Here is an 8,248-nt window from a genome sequence, read left to right on the forward strand (position 1 = left end):
CTGTGTTACAAGTAGACTAGTTAGGTAGACTGGAGTTACACATTTGTAAATTAGATGGGGGTGTTTGGGGGATGCACACATAAATTGTACAAAGGAGCTGATAACAAATATACAGAAAAGTCATAAATTCAGACATCAGAAGAAATGCATACCAGGGTATTGAAAACACAATAAAGGGACGTGGAATGGCAACCAGGGCAAAAAATGCAGAGGAGGAAATGCATACCAGGGTATTGAAAACACATTAAAGGGATGTGGAATGGCAACCAGGGCAAAAAATGCAGAGGAGGAAATGCATTGCCTAAGTTTGTATGTTTTCAATTTTTTCCATATGGAGAAAATAAAGGAGAAGCTTTTTTAGGATCTCTGTGTTCTATTGTTTTTTATTGAAAACACATTAAAGAGACGTGGAATGGCAACCAAGGCAAAGGTTTTATGATTCAGGCAAGGTTGCCTCTTCTGCATAAAAGACATTTTCTCAAAATAACTACTCTGGATGACACTCCCCTTAGTTCAGGGTTAATCCATTTCAAATCAGCACCCCTAACCCTGACTGTGAGAATCCTTCATTCCGAACAGTTGCAGTTAGATGTCATTCATTCCCCAGCACAGCCTGTCATCCTTGGTCTTCCTTGGCTTCGTATACACAACCCACAGTTTGACTGGGCTGAGGGACAGTTGGCCTCTTGGGGTACCTCCTGCTTCCACTCCTGCCTTGCTAAGTTTACTCCTCTGCTCCGCATACCCATAGCCGGTCAACAGACCCCTTCAAGCGTTCCCTCAGTATATGCAGATTTTACAGATGTGTTTGAAAAGAAAGCAGCTGATTTGCTGCCACACCACCGTTCTTACGACTGCAAAATTGACCTCTTTCCTGGAGCCCCACTTCCTAAAGGGAGGACTTATCCACTCTCCAAAGCGGAAACCAAGTCCATGGAGGAGTATATTCAAGAGAACCTAGCTAAAGGTTTCATTCCCTCTTCCTCCTCTCCTGCTGGCTGGCTTCTTTTTCATCAGTAAGAAGGATGGTGGGTTCAGACCCTGTATTGTCTACAGGGCCTTAAACAACATCACTATCAAGAATCACTATCCCATTCCTTTGATCACTGAACTTTATGATTCACTTCAGAATGCTCACTACTTCACCAAGCTGGACCTACGTGGGGCGTACAATCTGATAGTATCTTCCCAGGGCATGAATGGAAGACCACCTTCAACACAAGATCAGGGCATTATGAATACCTTGTAATGCCCTTTGGGCTGTGTAATACCCCTACAGTCTTCCAGGCATTTGTCAACGATGTCTTCCGTGACCTCCTCAATCGCACTGTCATTGTCTACCTGGATGATATCCTTATTTTCTCCTCCACCCTTGAGGAGCATCATGAACAGGTGAAACAGGTAGTTCTACATCTTAGAGACAATTCTCTGGTAGCCAAACTGGAAAAATGTGAGTTCGATCAAGTTCAGATCCAGTTCCTTGGCTATGTCATCTCAAAGGAAGGTTTTGCCATGGATCCTTCTAAGCTCACCGCAGTTCTGGAATGGCCTCAACCCACTTCATTAAAGGAACTACAAAGAACTTTTCCCAAATAGTCGCTCCACTCACTGAGTTGACAAAACGGAACAAAGACTGTAAAAATTGGCCTCCTGAAGCCTTAGATGCAAAAGGCTTTTTGTTCTGCTCCTGTGCTCCGCCATCCTGGTCCTGACCTGCAGTTCACTTTAGAGGTTGATGCCTGGAAAAGTTCTAACCCAAAGGGATCCTTTGACTTCCAAGTTGCACCCTGTAGCCTTTTTCTCTAAACGCTTTACTCCTGCAGAGAGGAATTACGACGTGGGTAATCATATACTCTAAGCCATTAAAATGGCCCTGACTGAATGGCATCATTGGCTAGAGGGTACCACCAATCCCATTTAGATTCTCACTGACCACAAGAATTTGACGTACCTAGAGACTGCTCATCGACTCAATCCTCGATAGTCCAGGTGGGCCTTGTTCTTTTCCCGTTTTAACTTTGTGATCTCTTATCTTCCTGGGACCAAAAACAAGAAGGCTGACGCCCTTTTCCGTCAATATCTTCAGTCTAGTGATTCCTTTGAAGCTCCTATTGAACACATCATACCCCCTCCTGTGTGGTTGCTCAACTGAACACATCTCTTCTTCAAAGACTGCAACGTGCCCAGTCTAGAAAGCCTCCTGAAGCCCCCGTGGCTCCCGATATCTTGTTTGTCTTTCTGAACCTACACACTCCTGTGCTATCCTGGGCTCATGATAGTAAACTTTCTAGACATCCAGGTTTGACAAGGACTTTTAAGCTTCTTTCCAAGCATGTATGGTGGCCTACCAGTAAGTCTGACGCTCAGGATTATGTGAAAGCCTGCATGACTTGTGCTGCCAACAAAACTTCCCGATCCTTGCCTCCTGGCTTACTCCAACCGTTGTCCATTCCCAAACAACCGTGGACAAACATAACAAAGAACTTCATTGTGGACCTCCCTCTTTCTGACTTTCATATGGTTATCTGGGTTGTGGTGGATCGATTTTCCAGACTGGCTCATTTTGTACCCTTAAAGAAACTGCTATCTGCCCAAGAATTATCGTATCTTCTTCTGTTGCATGTGGTACAACTTCATGGCATTCCCTTGAATATTGTTTCCGACAGAGGTCCACAATTCATCTCTACTTTTTGGAGAGCCTTTTGCAAGTTGATTGGAACCACTGTTTCTTTGTCTTCTGGCTATCATCCTCAGACTAATGGGCTAACTGAGAGAGTAAATCAAGATCTTGAAGCCTTGTTACCCCTAGCTGAGCTGGCAAGGAACACTCATTGGCACTCTTTTCTATGATGTTCTCCATTTCAAGCCGCAGCAGGTTACCAACCTTGTGTCTTTCCTCTTTCTGCTCAGTCCACAGGGGTTCCTGCTGCAGACCGACATGTTACTAATCTCACTACTAATTGGCAACGTATTCGCTCTCAGTTACGTTCAGCTGTCTCCAGATACAAGAGGTTTGCTGATCATCATCGAGCTACTGTTCATGCCTTTTTGGTAGGAGAATGTGGGTCTCTACTTAACATATTCGTCTACGTCTACCCAGTCACAAATTAGGGCCTAGGTTTATCGGTCCTTACAAGGTCCTGAAAAGACTGTCTCCTGTTGCCTACAAAGTGGCCTTACTCAGAACCCTGCGCATACACCCTGTCTTCCACATCTAACTATTAAAGCCCTACATCAAGAATAGATATACTCGGCTCTGAGCTCCTCCTCCTCCACTCCTGGTCCATGGTGACCCTGAATATGAGGTTGCTAAGATCATGGACTAAGACAACTACAGTATCTTGTACATTGGAAGGGTTACTCTGTGGCAGATCGTTCCTGGGTTCCTGCCCGTGATGTGCATGCTTCATCTTTGGTCTCCAGATTCCATGCTGCTCATTCTTTGAAGCTGACTCTGGTTCCCGGAGGGAACCCTTGAGAGGGGGACTATGTCACGCCGCTCTGGCTGTTGCCAGGGATGCGGCGCTTGCTGCTCTAGCCGTTGCTAGGAAGGAAGTCGGCTGCTGTGTGCATGTGGTGGTGACGTCATCGCTGCACGTCTCTTTTTCACTGGAGCCAGTCAGGAACTCCTGTGGCACGAATCCTGAACCTATGTAAGTTGATCACTTTCTACCTATCACTGCCCAAGTATAGGTATTACTGTATATGCTCCTTTGTGCTATTCTCTGTATGTGCTGGATTGTTATATCGTTACTGAACTCTACCTGTCTGACTACTCTGCTTGCTTAACCCCTAAAGAAATAACTTGCCATAACGTTACTGAACTCTGCCTGCCTGACTACTCTGCTTGCTTAACCCTTAAAGAACTGGATTGCAATAACATTACTGAACTCTGCCAGTCTGACTACTCTACGTCTGACTACTCTACTTGCTTAACCCCTAAACAACTGAATTGCCATAACGTTACTGAACTCTGCCTGCCTGACTACTCTGCTTGCTTAACCCTTAAAGAACTGGATTGCCATAACGTTACTGAACTCTGAAAGTCTGACTACTCTGCTTGCTTAACCCCTAAACTACTGGATTGCCATACTGTTGCTGAACTTTGCCTGCCTGACCACTCTATTGGTTTATCCCTGAACTGTTATTTTACTGGTTTTCCTTTTTTCCTGATTCCTGCCTGTTTCCGGTCTCTCTATTGGTTTATCCTTGAACTGCCATTCCGCTGGATTTCCTTCCTGTAACCTCTAAAGACTATCCTGCCTACTGTGAGTACTGCTTACCTCATTTTGCAAACTTTCTCTGCTCTGGGATATTTCCTATCATTTCAGCTTGATGCCGGGATAAGAAGACTACTGGCCAAGTTTGGTCTGATAGTGGAATATCCCACGAGCATTACAACCAGAGCATTTTTACCATCAATCCATTTAGACAGAAATAGAGCCTTTTTTTATTTACCTATCAAAATTATATATTTTTTTGTAGTAGACAACCCAAAGTATCAAACTAGGCCCATTTTGGTATATTTCATGCCACCATTTCACAGCCAAATGTGATCAAATAAAAAAAATCGTTAACTTTTTTACAAACTTTAGGTTTCTCACTGAAATTATTTAAAAACAGCTTGTGAAATTATGGCACACATGGTTGTAAAAGCTTCTCTGGGATCCCCTTTGTTTAGAAATAGCAGACATATATGACTTTGCCATTGCTTTTTGCTAATTAGAAGGCTGCTAATTGCAGCTGCGCACCACACTTTTAGTATTACCAGCAGTGAAGGGGTTAATTAGGTAGCTTATAAGGTTAATTTTAGCTTTAGTCTAGAGATTAGCCTCCCACCTGACACCTCCCTGATCCCTCTCAAACAGCTCTCTTCCCTCCCCCACCCCCTGGTCACCCCATCTTAAGTACTGGCAGAAAGTCTGCCAGTATGCAGTTTTAGACGTCTTATTTATTTTTTTTAATAAAAAATTGATTACCCCCTTACCTTCCCACCTCCTTGACCCCTCCCACAAAGGTCTCTAACCCTCCTCCCTCGAACTAGATCCACCATCTTAGGTTCTGGCAGATGTGTGCCAGTACCTAGTTTTCCAAAATTTGCCAATTTGATTTAGTAAAATTTGGGTTTTTATTCTGTAGTGTAGCTGCCCCCCACCTTATTTACCCCCGTCCCAGATCGCTTTCCCACACTGTAATCCCACCTCCACAATAAGATTTCCCCTCTCCTTCCTCCTTTCTCCTTCCCTGCCACTCTTACACAGGGAAACTTACGGCTAGATTACGAGTTTTGCGGTAAGAGGGGTGCGTTGCTAACTTGCACATTATTGTCACCGCTCAGCTCACTTACCTACAGCGCTGGTATTACAGGTTTTTATAATCCCGGCGTTAAAAGACAAGAAGTGAGCGTAGAGCAAAATTGAGCTCCATACCGCACTCCAATACCAGCGCTGCTTAAGTCAGCGTTGGCTGGTTGTACGTGCTCGTGCACGATTTCCCCATAGACATCAATGGGGAGAGCCAACTGAAAAAAAGTCTCACACCTGCAAAAAAGCAGCCTAAAGCTCCGTAACACAGCCCCATTGATTCCTATGGGGAAAGAAAATTTATTTTTACACCTAGCACCCTAACATAAACCCAGAGTTTAAACACCCCTAATCTTACACTTATTAACCCCTAATCTGCCGCCCGACACCTACATTATACTTATTAACCCCTAATCTGCCGATCCGGACATCGCCGCCACTGTAATAAACATATTAACCCCTAAACCGCTACACTCCCGCATCTCAAACACTATTTAAATATTATTAACCCCTAATCTGCCGCCCCTAACATTGCCGCCACCTACCTACATTTATTAACCCCTAATCTGCCGGCCCAACGTCGCCGTCACTATACTAAAGTTATTAACCCCTAAACCTGTCTAACCTAGCCCTAACACCCCCTAACTTAAATATAATTAAAATAAATCTAACTAAAAATTCCTATCATTAGCTAAATAATTCCTATTTAAAACTAATACATATAAAATAAACCCTAAGATAGCTACACTATAACTAATAGTTACATTGTATCTAGCATAGGGTTTATTTTTATTTTATTTTACAGGCGTTTGTATTTATTTTAACTAGGTAGAATAGTTACTAAATAGTTATTAACTATTTACTAACTACCCAGCTAAAATAAATACAAATTTACCTGTAAAATAAAACCTAACCTTAGTTACACTAACACCTAACCTTACAGTACGATTAAATAAATTACCTAAATTAAATACAATTAACAAAATTAAATACAAATACCTAAATCTAATAGCCCTATCAAAATAAAAAAGCCCCCCAAAAATAAAAAAAACCCCTAGCCTAAACTAAACTACCAATAGCCCTTAAAAGGGCATTTTGTGTGGCATTGCCACAAAGAAATCAGCTCTTTTACCTGTAAAGAAAATACAAACAACCCCCCAACAGTAAAAACCACCACCCACACAACCAATCCCCCAAATAAAACCCTAACTAAAAAAACCTAAGCTCCCCATTGCCCTGAAAAGGGCATTTGGATGGGCATTGCCCTTAAGAGGGCATTTAGCTCTATTGCTGCCTAAACTCTAATCTAAAACTAAAACCCACCCAATAAACCCTTACAAAAACCTAACACTAACCCCCGAAGATCCACTTACAGTTTTGAAGAGCCGACATCCATTGTCAACGAAGCCGGGAGAAGTCCTCAACAAAGCCGGGAGAAGTGGTCCTCCAGACGGGCAGAAGTCTTCATCCAGATGGCATCTTATATCTTCATCCATCCGGCACGGAGCGGGTCCATCTTCAAGACATCCGGCGTGAATACTCTTCTTCCGACGACTCCCGACGAATGAAGGTTCCTTTAAGTGACATCATCCAAGATGGCGTCCCTTTGATTCCGAATGGCTGATAGAATTCTATCAGCCAATCGGAGTTAAGGTTGAAAAAATTCTATTGGCTGATGCAATCAGTCAATAGGATTGAACTTCAATCCTATCGGATGATCCAATCAGTCAATAGGATTGAGCTCGCATTATATTGGCTGTTCCAATCAGCCAATAGAATGTGAGCTCAATCCTATTGGCTGATTGGATCCAGTAATCCTACTAGCTTGGAAGTCAGAGTAGTGGAATGTTTATGTCCGGATCCATTGGCCACAACAGGTTACTAAGACTATGCCAAAGGGAAACTTATTGGATTAAAACCCTATGTAGTATCACACCATTGGGTCTAAATATTGATCTGGACCTACAGGCCTATCTCTAAGACTTGACACCATATTTCCTATTTGAGTACAGATGTCAGGAACATATGGGGTGTCTGAATGTTTGATGATAATATGATATGTTATGACTGTCAGCAGATGCATAAAGCACGTGTTCTTTATGTATTTGCTTTGTGTTTTTGTTTACTGGGTTACACAACGTGTTTAACATGTAATTTAGCCTTTATTGAAACAGCCGTTTTTTAAGTTGTATATTCAATATGAAGGATACAGTTCTATTTTCAAATACAGTATGCTGGTTAGTGCATATGGGTCCTGGGTGGACCATATGCTCCTAACTTGTTGTGTTGAAATGAGATACGTAGAAAAAAATGTATCTAGGAAATACTAGGAACCTATATCTGTTTATTTCATGTTTAGTTATGTATTGAAATACCTATTTTTCTACATTGACATAATATGAACACTGGCTGGTTGTCTATGTCTCACTGTACAGAGAAAGTTTGTTTACTTTTTATATATTTTTTTCTATTCTTCTTCTTATGTTTATTTTTATCTTCATCCTCTATGTCATCTTATTGTACTACTTGTTTTAAGTGTTATGCTATTTATTACCTTCTTATTATTTTTATAAGTAAGGTTGTAATATGAGTTTTTGGATTAACTACAGTTTTTTGGCTCTGGCTCTGAGTGGCTTGCTGCATTCATTTTCTCTGTGTTAATTATGTTTTTCTGTATAAGTAAAGGTAAAAAACTAAGGGAGTTTTTAAATTGTTTGCTGCGTAAGGTGTGCAAAGTTTTAAACTTATATTTAACTATTTTCATTTAAGCTTGCTTTTAACTGATTTAAAAGCACACCTCCAAACTATGCAAGAACTATCAGTTAGCTGGTATTCTGCCATAATGGAGTGGCCAGCACAGTCACCAGATTTCAACCCTATTGAGCTGTTGTAGAATCAGCTTGGCTGTTTGGTACATAAGTAGTGCCCATCAAGTTAATCAAACT

The sequence above is a fragment of the Bombina bombina genome, chromosome 2 (assembly GCF_027579735.1).
Source record: "Bombina bombina isolate aBomBom1 chromosome 2, aBomBom1.pri, whole genome shotgun sequence".
Classification (NCBI taxonomy): Eukaryota; Metazoa; Chordata; class Amphibia; order Anura; family Bombinatoridae; genus Bombina; species Bombina bombina.